This window comes from Myxine glutinosa, chromosome 4, assembly GCF_964187855.1.
Source record: "Myxine glutinosa chromosome 4, kmMyxGlut1.1, whole genome shotgun sequence".
Lineage (NCBI taxonomy): Eukaryota > Metazoa > Chordata > Myxini > Myxiniformes > Myxinidae > Myxine > Myxine glutinosa.
In genome coordinates, this window is record NC_136264.1 from 192,064,039 (window position 1) to 192,077,644 (window position 13,606).

The following is a 13,606-nucleotide window of genomic DNA, read 5'->3' on the forward strand; positions in this document are numbered from 1 at the left end:
GAGAGAGAGAGAAAGAGATCGAGAGAGAGAGAGAGACAGAGAGAGAGACAGAGAGAGAGAGATCAAGAGGGAGAGATATATCGAGAGAGAGATATCGAGAGGGAGAGAGATAGAAAGTGAAAGTGAAAGAGAAAGACATATCGAGAGAGAGATAAGCAAGAGAGATAAGCGAGAGAGACAAGAGATAAGAGATAAGAGATAAATAGATAGATAGATAGATAGATAGATAGAGATAGATAGATAGATAGATAGATAGATAGATAGATAGAGAGAGAGAGAGAGAGAGAGAGAGAGAGAGAGAGAGAGAGAGAGAGAGAGAGAGAGAGAGAGATAGAAAGTGAAAGAGATATCGAGAAAGAGAAAGAGATAGAGAGAGAGAAAGAGAAAGAGATAGCGAGAGAGATATCGAGAGAGAGAAAGGGAAAGAGAAAGAAATAGAGATAGAGAGAGAGATAGAAAGTGAAAGAGAAAGTGAAAGAGATAGCGAGAGAGATAGAAAGTGAAAGAGAAAGTGAAAGAGAGAGAGAGAGCGGGAGAGAGAGAGAGAGACGGAGACGGAGACGGAGACGGAGAGGGAGAGAGAGAGAGAGAGAGAGAGAGAGAGAGAGAGAGAGAGAGAGAGAGAGAGAGAGAGAGAGAGAGACGGAGACAGAGAGAGAGAGAGAGAGAGAGAGAGAGAGAGATAGAGAGATAAACCCTTGACATCATTTCCCGCACCAAAGCTTTCTGCCAGAGGCCTTGACTGTATCACATGGTGGAGATTCTCCTGCCTCCCGTTCGTACCAAACATGGCTGTCCCTTGTAAATATCGTGCAGTGGAGAGCTTGTATATGAAGAAACACACTGGCTTGGCAACCACAGTGGGATTCTCCACATGAACATTCCAAACATGAGAACAAGATAAAAACAAACAGCGACGTGGCTCAGAACAAAACTATGCAAATGCCAATGAAAGCACAGCATGAAACGATCCACCATTACTCGATTATTGCAAAAGCAATCTGAAAAACATACAATGGAGAAAGGGATCTCATAGTGTACGATTTTAATGTTGACGCTATCTAAACACCGTCCCCTGAAAGTGGGGAAAATAAGAGATGCATCCTTAAAAAAGCAACAACATGGTCGCCTAGCGGTCAGCATGCTAGACCGACATCACAGAGGTTGCGGACTCAAATGCCACTGGAAGTGAGCAGTGTCGAGGACTTTGATTCACGCTTTTAGAAAATGAGCCAACAACATAATTTCGATGTCGCAATCGGATTGCTGTTAGAAACCCAGGTGGCTCATTGATGACCTTCAAGGAGGGTATAAACAGCCTGCCCCTCCTAGTTTGGTCTGCGATGACAGTCCAAACATGGTGAGTGGCATTCAATGCCATCGAGGCAATTCAGGATGGGCACCATAATGACACATCAGGAGAAAGTCAAAAATCCACCTCAATGCTAGAACATTATTCGTCCATCAACTCTCAATTTCCACATTTAGAATCTGGGCGAATGCACCTGCCGCACTTGGAATTATCAGGTATCATCGCACATGTGTTTTCGTTTACTTTTCATTAAGCAATTACAAACAGTCAAATAGAGCGTGCACAGAATGCGTTGGTTGAGATGTCCTCTGGGTTTAACCAGAATGTATAATCCATGGAAAGGAACAAGAAACTGAACTTAACTTGGACATCTCTTGCGTCTAATCATTCAGGAACACTCTAATCAACATCCAAATTACTTCCATTCAGCCATCCTTTCATATTCCTTCAAACATCCATTTAAAATCCTCTTGTGCAACTATCGGGGACGCCACTACGCGGTGGTTGTACTCCCCAATGCAAGTCATCGGCCAAATCTTCCCCATTCTTCCCTGCTGCCCGGATTCGTCAGGGCAGCGCGGTCACAGTCAGAGTGCCGATCGGTCCCCATGGACCGGCCCTTTCCTCATCTCTTTCTTTTTTTCTCTCTTTCTCTCTTTCTCTCTTTTTCTCTTTCTCTTTCTCTTTCTCTCTCTCTCTCTCTCTCTCGAACTCTCGAACTCTCTCTCTCGAACTCTGTCGTAGCCCTGACTTCATGAAGGCAAGGTACACCATCCTGGATGTGGGGGATGTCTGGGTCGCTCCTGCAAGATCTGAAGATCCTGCACAGCTGTCTTCGTGCTGCAGGCTTGTTCAAGAGAACTGTCCGGGGCTAAACAACAACAACAACAACAACATCCTCTTGTGCACAGCTGCTGTCTATACCAGTCCTCAATCTTTGTTGGTTTCTCGATTCCTGATAGCAACTATTGCTTGCTTGAGAAGATCACAGGTTAATTGCATAAAGGAGTTCTTTAAACCCAAATAAACCTGGTTTAATGTCTAAGGCACATATCAGCTCAATCACCAATAACCACAAACACTTCTTACTGTAAAAAGACATTTCCTGGTGTATAGCTGTTGATCTTCTCCAAGCGCCTGACATTAGCACAGGTGAAAAGCTGCTTCCTGGTGATGCAGCACGAGTGTTCTTACTTCTCCATCATTTCTGGTTCTGAAGAGTCTGTCCTTGTGTGCCAGTACCTTGGCCTTATTCTAAATTCCTGACAAATTGTACAGGGGTGCCACCATAAAATGGCACTGCTGTGCCGCTGCAATGATGCAACCAGCAGACCCCATCGGTTCGACTTGCATTTGATGCACGTGGTTCTTGTTCCGGGTGCTTAACATCAAATGCTTAAATTTTCCCATTCGCTCAGTCCTTGATACAGCTTTGCTGTGCTTTCTTATTGCAACAGAAACTGGTACGACATCTGTGGTAGGATAGCATGCAGACGGTTGGTTATATTAATTAAATATCAGAAATGGCATTTGCTCTGAAATCCCAAATGTGTCGCATTTTTATCCTGACACTTCTGTGTACTTTCTATAATGACTTTGCCTTTTCTTGGAGAATTTTTCAGCATTTGTCAAAACAGCTGAGGATATATGTCCAGCTAATCCTGTCGAAGAAGTACTTTGCCTGAATGCCAGAGGAGTGAAATAATACGTGACTTTCAAAATGACGCAATCTGTTCCAAAATTATCGGTGATAATGCACACAAAACCCCAGAAAATTGTGGTGTTTGGTGAAAGAAAGTATATCATGTGACCAGGATAAGGATTGTTACCTGAAATGGCTCACAAAGCTCTAAAATAAGTAGACAATACTTGTAAAAGTACATGAGAGAAAAGGTCATGCCTCTGCACAACAAAAGAGTTGGAGAACTTTCTCAGCCCACCAAATGGGCAGCTGCTTGTACTGCAAACCCCCAACCATGTGGGCGGTGCAAGGCCCCAGTGGAGGGACGTGTGTTACCACAAACCCCTGGCAGATCGCTACCATTGAATGAACTATGTATCTGGATTAGGTGCTTCTGGATACTGATGGGAAGGGTATATATGGGCCCTGTGCATGTACAGGATAAATTTAGAATGATGACATTTACTATTAAGCATGAGGTGGGAGCTGAGGGAGGTGTGATGGATTTTATAAATATATTGTTTGTTTGGTTCGGTGGCCACACGAGAAATCATACTAGAAATTTGCATCTATTGGTGAAAGGTGAAGCGTCCGTCCATGTGTGTATGTGTTTTATATCCACTGCTGCTAATCACTTGTCCGAACAGAAAAAGTTACAAACCCGACACGTCTCATCCACGGATATTTCTCGTATCTATTTTCTACATTTCCGTGAATCCTATTTGCATTCAGGAACAGACCAATTATGGTTAACCACTTTAAAATTTCCACTTTTTCATAAAAATTCAGAAACTTAAGTTTAAAGGATGATTTTAATTACAGATTTCATGCTATTAACAACAGGTTAAAAGTGCCCGGTGAGTGACTGTAAACAGCACACACAGCGCATGTGCAAAAGGCTTCATGAGCATTCATACTTCATTTTGAAACTTTGAAAGTGAGCATGTTATAGCATATACATCACTTCAGTAGTGTACATATATGGTCAAGCAAGGTAAAGCATGAGCAAAGTAATTGACATATAATTCCTCATCGCTGTACATATTGAGTACACACTGGCCACACTGTGATGAGGACAACACCAGTGTCTTGTGGAATAACCCAAACGGTTTACTACCACAGTTGAGACGAAACTACCGCTAAGGATGGAGCTTTGGTACGAACCTTCAAACTACATAATCACACAACTTCTGGTAAGGTGGTTCGCCTAGTATCTCCTGGACATTTTATTGTTCTTCCTGTGCTCATCAGTTTCGTGCCGCAAAAGAGAAGGAACCGGGAAAAATACCCAAGTCTTTTGGCTGCCATCTAGGTAATGCCATCCAAAAGTCAGTACCCATAATGCAACCCTCAGCAACTGTACTAGCTCTCTGGCTTTTCAACAGCAGAAGAAGCATGCCCATTTTGGGAATGATCATCCCATGGCAAGAAGATAGACCCTGTCCTGAACTGAAGATGTCGATACATTAGACGGTCTGAAACCCACCAACTCCAGCTACCTCCAGTGACTTCAGAACATTTTCACACCCCTTGACTTTTTTCACATTTTGTTGTGTTACAGCCTGAATTTCAAATGGATTAAATTGAGATTTTTCGTCATTGATCTTCACACAATACCCCATCATGACAAAGTGGAATTTTTTTAGAATTACTTACAGAATATTGAAAAATTAAAAACAGAAATATCCAATTAACATAAGTATTCAACCCCCTGAGTCAATACTTGGTAGAAGCACCTTTGGCAGCAATTACAGAGTCGAGTCTTCTTGTGTATGTCTGTATCAGCTTTGCACATCTGGATTTGGGGAGTTTCTCCCATTCTTCCTTGCAGATTTGCTCAAGCTCTGTCAAGTTTGATGGGTAGCTTCGGGGAACAGCAATCTTCAAGTCTTTACACAAATTTTCAATGGGAATCAAGTCTGGGCTTTGGCTGGACCACTCAAGGACTTTCACGTTCTTGTTCTGAAACCATTCCATTCTTGCTTTGGCTGTATGCTTGGGGTCATTGTCCTGTTGGAGCATAAATCTTCACCGCAGTCTAATGTCTTTTGCAATCTGAAGCAGGTTCTCCTCAAGGATTTACCTGTAGTTGGCTCCAATCATTTCTTCCTCGAGCCTTACAAGTCTCCCAGTCCCTGCTGCTGAAAAGCATCCCTAGAGCATGACGCTGCCACCACCATGCTTCACAGTACGGTTGGTGTTAGATGGTTGATGAGCTGTGCTCGGTTCAGACGTGGCTCTTTGCATTCAGGCCAAAGAGTTCCATTGTTGTCTAATCAGACCATATAATATTTTACCTCATGCTCACAGAGTCTTTCACGTGCCTTGTTGCAAACTCCAGGTGTGCTGTCATGTGCCTCTTTCTCAGGCTTCAGTCCTGCCACTCTCCCATAAATCCTAGATTTGTGAAGTTCTGCAGAGACTGTTGTCCTTCCGGCAGGTTCTCTCATCTCAGCCAAGGAACTCTGTAGTTCTGTCAGAGCAGTCATTGGGTTATTGGACACCTCCCTGACCAAGGTCCTTCTTGCCTGGTTGCTCAGTTTGTTCAGACGGCCAGCTCTAGGAAGAGTCTGGGTGGTTTAACATTGTTTCTATTTCCTAATGAAGGAGCTCACTGTGCTATTGGGAACTCTCAACACTCTAGAAATTGTTTTACACCCTTCACCAGATCTATTCCTCTTCACAATTCCATCTCCGAGTTCTATGGACAGTTCCTTGGACTGTTTTTTTTTTGTATACAAGATCGAGGTTCGTGTAAGAGCTAACATTCATCACAAAAAAAAAATCAAATGGACACATAAAACATATAATAAAGGTAGCGGGAGACAAGATGGGGAGAGAGAGGAAAGCACACAAGTACAACATTTGAGAGCAGGGACATCAAGAGATCTGTGGGAGGGAGAGGGCTTGAGGAGAGGAGGCATGGGAAGAGGGGTGGGGGTGGGATAGGTATAAAACACATGGACACTGCTAGGACTTACAGGAAAGAAGTTGGCATTTCAAAAAAGTGGATCTGGGGTGAACTAGCGGGGGTAGAAAAGATCAAGGTTTCGGATGGGGGAAGATAAGAGATGGTTGTGAACAGCTGTTTTAAAGACCTGGAGGGACGAGTGGGATTGAAAAGAGTGAGGGAGCTTGTCCCAGAGGCGGTAGAAAAGAGAAATGTAAGAGTGAAGGTGAGTAGAGTCTTGATTTTGGCAGTTTCACCAGGAGAGGGTTGATGGCAGATCTTGTGCGACCTGTAGGAATATTTAGGGGACAGAGCACAGACAGAGCTGGGGGAGCAAGGCCGAAGAGGCGTCGGTGGAAGACAGAAAGACCACCAACCTGCCTGCGCTGAGTGAGTGAAAGGCCCTCAGAGTTAGATTCATCGTGGAAGATTCCAATGATTCTGAAAGCTTTGGTTTCAACAGCGTGAAGCTGAGCTAGGTGTGAGGCAGGAGCACCAGCCCAGTGGGGAGAGCAGTATTCCATTGAGCTGTGGATGAAAGCCTTGTATGTGGTGAGGAGCTCAGGTGTGCCAAGGAAGGACTTCGCAGGACGGAGGATTCCCAGTCGGCGACTGGCTTTGGAGGCCAGCTTGGAAATGTGGTTTTCCCAGGAAAGATCATGGCAGACAGTGAGACCCAAAAGCTTGAGTGACAGAACTTCGTGGAGAGGATTATTCAGAAAGTGGATGGGAGGGTTGTCCAGTCGGTATTTTCGGAGAGACATAGTAAGAGTGTGAGATTTGTCAGGATTGAAAGACATGTTCCACTTGTTTGACCAGTCTGTGATTTTGTCCAGGTCTGCAGAGAGTGAGGAGGCTGCAGACTGCCGATCTGAGGGATGAGGTATGGAGCGGCAAAGAGTGGAGTCATCAGCAAAGAGACAGAGAGGATTTTCCAGAGAGTCAGAGAGATCATTGATGAAGACCAGAAAAAGCACAGGGCCCAGAACACTGCCTTGGGGAACTCCAGCCTGAACAGGAAGGCGAGATGAGAGAAATCCATTCAGATCCACACGTTGACTATGACCAGAGAGGAAGTCCGCAAGCCATGCATGGAGATTTCCATGGACACTATAGGAGGAGAGTTTGGTGAGCAGAGCTGGGTGCCAGACTGTATCAAGGGCATGTGATATGTCAAGGGAGACAGCTCTGATTTCCTGTTTGGCATTGAGGACCTCCATCCATTGTTGAGACAGCAGAAGCAGCATGTCCAGAGTAGAGTGACCTGGTCTGAAACCAAATTGATGATCAGAGATCAAACCATTGGAGAAGAGGAAGGATTTGATATCCGAAGCAATGATGGATTCCATTACTTTGCTGATAATTGGGAGCAGGCTGATTGGGCTGTAGTTGCAAGGATCTGTTTTTGCGCCTTTTTGTGTAAAGCGGTAATGTTGGCTGATTTCCAAGCTGATGGCAGATGACCTTGAGCAAAAGAGAAGGTGAAGAAAACAGAGAGAGGGTGTGAAAGAGCGGCAGAGCAGGATTTTAGGACCCGTGGGCTGATGCCGTCTTGTCCAATTGCAGAATCAGAGTCGAGGATTGACAGAAACTTCTCCACCTTGTCAGGAGAGAAGGACACGGAGTGCAGGAGCAGCTGGGTATGACTGGGTACAGATAGAGACGGGTTTGGGACACAATATTTTGAGGCAAACACTGAGTTGAGGCATTCAGCTTTTTCACGTGTGAAGTCAGCTGTGTAGCCGTTTGAGGTAAGGGAGTGGAGGGGAAACAAACGCCAGAAACAGATTTGACCAGACGCCACCAGTATTTGGAGGAAGGAGACAGGTTTGAGAGTTCAGTCTTGAGAGTCGAGAGATATTGTTTCCTGTCTCTCCTGAGGGTAGATACACACTTGTTCCGGGCTTCATGAAAGGAAATGAGATTGCCTTCCGTTGGATTTGCCTTCGAGGAGGCGAAGGCAAGTTGTTTCAGGGCAACTGCCTCACCACAAGATTCCATGTACCATGGACGGGAGGAAGGGTATGACAACTGAAGACGAGATGGGATAAATCTGTGCATGAGAGAGCAATTTACTTTGGAAGAATTCCCAGGATGAGTTGATGTCAGAGGCAGTAGAGATGGGAGACCAGTCCAGATGATTGATGGCTGCTTGAAGACCATGCCAGTCGGCCTGAGTGAAATGGCAGACTCGCCGACGCTGAGGAGGTTCTCTGAGAATGGCCAGAGAGATGTCCACTTTAACAATCATATGGTCAGATGAACCAATTGGAGCAGAAGAAGAGCAGCAGACATTTGCAGGGAAGTTTGTCAAAACCAAGTCTCGAAGAGAAGATGCTCCGTTGACTGAGAACTGTGTTGGAAAATTGACAGATTGTGTCAGTCCCAGTTGGTCACAGAAGTCCTTTGCTGAGGTGCCATGGCTGGTGAGAGAGGTAACCACACCCAGCCAGCTGGCATGATGGCAGTTGAAATCACCACATATGAGGAAGAGAGAGTTGGGATGAGTAGATAGAAGTTGGTCCATATTATCAGACAACGAGATGTAGATCGAGTCATCACTGTTTGGTGGACGGTACAACACACATATGAAAAAAAGGTGGGAGCGAATGGGAAGCCGTAGCCAGAGGTACTCCTGGGGGTGAGGTGGAGAGAGGGCAGTGCAGGGAGAGTGAGGAAGAGAGTTTTTGATAAAGATAGCAACCCCACCACCAGGACAAGGCTAAGGTCTATCATACCGGAGGAGGGGGTAACCAGGAAGAGATATTAAGGAATCAGAGACATCTTGAAGGAGGAAAGTTTCTGTTAAGCAGATCAAGTCTGGTTTGTCAGAAGCAACCTGTATGGAGAGATCAATCAGGTTTGAGCGAAGGCCCCGGATGTTTGAGGTCCATACCGTTAAAGAAGAGGAAGGGGGAGCATCAGATAGAGGACAGGGGAGGGGAGGAGTAGGGTAAGATGAGGAAGAGGAGGAGGAGGTAGGGAGAGCTATTGATAGTTTGTCAGAGATTTCAGAAGAGCTCGGAGAAAGGGAAGGATGAGGAGGACAAAAGGTTTGATGGTGATTGGATGATGAAAAGTGAGGTGTTGTTTGAGGGGGGCAGAGCGAGGAAGAAGGAGGTAAGAGCTGGAAGGGAGAGGAAGCGGGGAGGATGCTTTGAGGAGGAGGGGTGAGAGGGGTGAATTGGAGAAAAAAGGAAGGTGGGGAGATTTTAAGGGGAGGGGTGAGTGGGGAATTTTGTAGGGGAGGGGAGAGGGGGGAGTTTGGAAGGGGAGGTGTGAGGGGGGAGATTTGAAGTGGAAGGGTTAGGGGGGAGTTCAGGAGGGGAGGGGTGAGGGGGGATTTTGGGAGGGGAGGTGTGAGGGGAGATTTGAAGTGGAAGGGTTAGGGGGGAGTTCAGGAGGGGAGGGGTGAGGGGGAGTTTAGGAGGGGAGGGGCAAGGGGGAGATTAGAAAGGGATGTGTGAGGGTGGAGTTTAGGAGTGGAAGTGTGAGTTTGGATTTTAGAAAGTGTTGGACGATTCATGGAAAACGAACATTTATTGCAAAATGAGTTTTTTGTGATTTTCAAGTCAGAGATCCGTTTGAAAACGTTGGAGGAGGGGTGGAATGCAGGTGAGTTTAGGGAATGTCGAAAGAAAGAACTGTAAGAAATTGAATTTTTATTTGAAATGAAGAGATTTGGTGAGCAAATCAAAGACAACCTTTTAAAGAAGAAGAAGAAAAGTGTTATAATATACAACAGAATAAAACACTTCAGGGGAAAGTTTAAACATTTCAAAACTAAATTGTGAAAACTATCTGGGAAAATTCCCTGAATGAGGGCATGAAAGATTCCTAAGGGGGATAAAATAATCCAGAACAAGTTCAGAAGCAGGAACAGAAGAATAGGAGATTGACAGCCAGGAGAGCAGAGAACGAAGGAACAGGGAGGTGTATAAGCAAATGTGTTAGTACGGGAGGAGAGGCCTACTTTTTAAATTCTTTGTTAATATATTTATTTGAAGGTTAGGTGAATGTGGATCAGAGGAAGAAGGAAAAAGTTGAAGGAGTATGGTGAAAACTAGAATTGGAAAGATGTCGGCTGGAGAGGATTGAGTTTTGAAGTAAGGAGATAAAAAAATGGGTGGGGCAAACACGTGGTCGAAGAACGAACAAACACAGTGAGCGAAGGAAATTAGAGTTTTATTTATTTTATTAAGATTTTAAACAAAGGGTAAGATGATCGGGGAAAGTATGGGGTGAAAAGAAAGACAAAGAAAAAAGCAATACAGAGAGAATGAAAGTAACTGGACAACAAACAACCACCGACCGAGACGAGACAGGAAAGCCTCAAGGGACCAGGCCTGAAAAATGCGGCAGGAACAACCGACGATTATACACAGGTATGCACGATTTACACCGAGATCTTACTAGAAACTCACAGTAGACACACACACCGTAAAATAAAAATACAGTTTTGACAAAAATACAATCGGGAAAAATACTTTACTTTGATAGCGTGGAGAGCTTGGAAAAACACAACCTTGCCGACAAAACCGGAAGCGGAGCCTCAAGTTTCATGGTCGAGTTTCTGCTCTGGCATGCACTGTCAACTGTGCGGCCTTATATAGAAAGGTGCGTTTCTTTTTAAATCATGTTCAATCAATTTAATTGGCCACAAGTGGACTCCAATCAAGTTGCAGAGACATCTCAAGGATGATCAAAGGAAATTGGATGCACCTGAGCTAAATTTGAAGTGTCATAGCAAAGGAGTTGAATATTTATTGACTCAAGATATTTAAACTTTTCATTTTAAATTAATTTGTAAAGAATTAAAAAAAAAAATCAACTTTGACATTATGGGGTATAATGTGTCGATCAGTGACAAACATATCTCAATTTAATCCATTTTCATTTCAGGCTGTAACACAACAAAATGTGAAAAAGTCAAGGGGTGTGAAAACTTTCTGAAGGCACTGCATACCTGTTTGCTGGTGTTGACCACCCGATATGAGGATGGCAGTAGCAAGCCAGATAGAACACCTTAGCTAATCAGAAGACAAGAGAAACTCTCTTCATGACCATTCAGCGATTTCTCCCTGGCTTAATTCTCGCAGGAGATTTTTATCATCAGTCCATTCACTAAGACGGTAATCCAACCTCAATGAAGCTGAACCTTTGGGATGAAAGATTGCCGCTGGTCTCTGAGGATGAGCTAATGGGCACCGATCAAGCACCGATCAAGCATGGAAAACCTGACGCAGCCTGAATAGACTACGTGCTGGAGTGAGAAGGTGCAAAGCAAATATACTGAGATGGGGATACAGTGAAGATGATGCCGACTGAGTGCACTCCTGGATCCCAGACTATGGAACATGCAATGAGATGCGGCATGCCCAATGAGGCATCCCGTCAAAGGATCTGGCAGAGGCTAATGACAGAGACCTCCTAAACGTGCACACCAATGGCAGGATGGTGTGCGATGACACGAGATGAATGAATATAAGAATATCTAAGCACAATATTTACTTTTGCAGGTTTGCCTTTACGCATCTGTTTTAGGGGGCCAATAGGATAGCTTGGAGATACCCTTTGAGTTGTGTTGTCTAGGTTCCATTCCCTGCCTGACAATAAACCGTCACCCTGGTGCCTCGCCGGCATCAATGAGTATCCTCTGCCTCGGATGGGACATTAAGGCAGGGTTCCATCTGCAAGCATTCATTGGTAGACATTAAAGATTCTATTTTGTCTGTCACTGTGCCAGCACACTGGTCAATTACAAATTCCTGCCCTAACATAAAGGGGATACCGCATCAGCGGCACAGCATCCGCACCCCCATAAATGATGCAGCCAGACAGCAGGTGCTGCAGGCAAATCGAATGAATGAATTAATCTACCAGCAAACAAGGGCCAAAAGAAGGCAGGCATGAATGTACCAACAATCATCAGATTAATTATTAAAACATTTAAGCGCACCGACTCACACGAGACAATATTTTCTCCTGTGGCCACACGGAAAGATAACAGCTGATCCACAGGAATTTTTCCGTAATTATAGTAAGAGTGATTTTTTAAACTAATGAGTTTACTGTATATATATATATATACAGTATATAAGGATTTTGGGTGCTACGAAGATTTAGGGATTTTGTGATGACATATTATAATCAGTTTTGTATGAGGTCTGCGACAGTCCTACATAACAGAGTGGCAGAAGTTGGAAGTGGGGATCCCGATGGGATGTACCATCTCCCCTGTTTTGTTTGTGCTGGTTATAGTGGAGTGGCTTATGGAAATGATCGTGACACGCTGGCCCAAAGCACTAAATTTGGCACAGTTATACTTTAGGAACCATACAAAACTTTTGAGAGGGGGCTGCCCGATTTTCGCGGCCCAGGTCAAGGTCAGGTCAAGGTCAAAGGTCAAATTATTGGTTTGTCACGTTTTTGCCATATCCAGCTCATAGCTGTCATAGAAACATTATCTCAGTGTCTAAATAATCATTTTTAAGGACAAGGAATCCATTTGTATTATGGAAAATATCCTCAGGTGCTGCCATATTGTATTTCAAGGTCAGGTGAAGGTCAAAGGTCAAATTATGTGTTGGTCATTTTTGCATCGGTGTTTTTGACGTACATCGATACGCTGAGGGAGGATACTGGATTGGCCAGTACAGAGGAGGTCGCGGCCTGCATGTCTTATGCTTCACAATTTCCGCGACAGAGACACAGTCCTGTGCATGGCAGTCCTGCGTTCCTGCACGTGCAATTCTTTGAACAAGTGGGTGTCGCCTTACATCCGCACTTGAGTAGTTCTCTACAACTAAGAGCAGCAGCTGACAGGGTTGTCCAGGTTGGACGCCACCCGGTATCTGCTTTGGTCCACCGAAAGCCATCTGGATTTGGTGCAGCTAGGATGGGCTTCAGACTCTCTCTCCAAATGCTGGCTTGGTACAGGCATCGATTTACATGCTGGAGCAGTGCGTTCTGAGTTGGAGGAAGCTTCTCCATCATCTTCACTCTCCTTGGGAATAGCTCCTGTCGAAGGTCATTCACATTGACATGTGGGGTTGTGTTGTCGTACATGATACAGGTAAACCGCTCGATCACATTGAATGCTGGAGATGTAATCACCTGTGGAACAAACGCAGTCAGGGACGTAATGGTGAATCCTTCTGTGGCTGTCGGGTAAGCTTTCCATGCCTTCCAAGCTGACTTTTTGCCTTTACCACTGAATTGGGATGTTACATCAGAGCCAGAGAATACATGGAAAAACGGCAGAGCACGAGCTTTGTCTTCCCCAAGTTCCTGGCAGATTGAGTTGACATGGTAATAGCGGAAGTGTTTACCAGTACCAAAGCCAACGCATAGTTGCATACCTGGATGGTGCTGCACAAGATCATGAAACACTCCCACCAGAATCACAATCACGACTGTGTCTACGGTTCTGATGAGAACAGTAGTCGCCCCTTCCCTTAGGGCATCGTTTACATGAAGACATATTCTACTGTCTGCTTCTTCGTGATCACTCTCTCCCATTGTGATGTTAGCCTGATTCGATTGGAATCGTGGACCAGATGTAATGTAAACCTGTTTGGTAAGCGGATAGTCGTGTTTGACTACGTCCTCCGTCAGCAGTGCGAAAAGCTCCTCCTTGTTGGTAGGACCCTGTAGAAAGCCA

General features: G+C 44.8%; 1 protein-coding gene across 1 annotated transcript in view; it reads right to left on the reverse strand.

Moving 5' to 3' along the window:
- Positions 1-13,606, reverse strand: part of LOC137426001 (receptor-type tyrosine-protein phosphatase gamma) — a 383,032-nt gene that overhangs the window by 91,119 nt on the left and 278,307 nt on the right. The gene's annotated exons all lie outside the window — the stretch shown is intronic.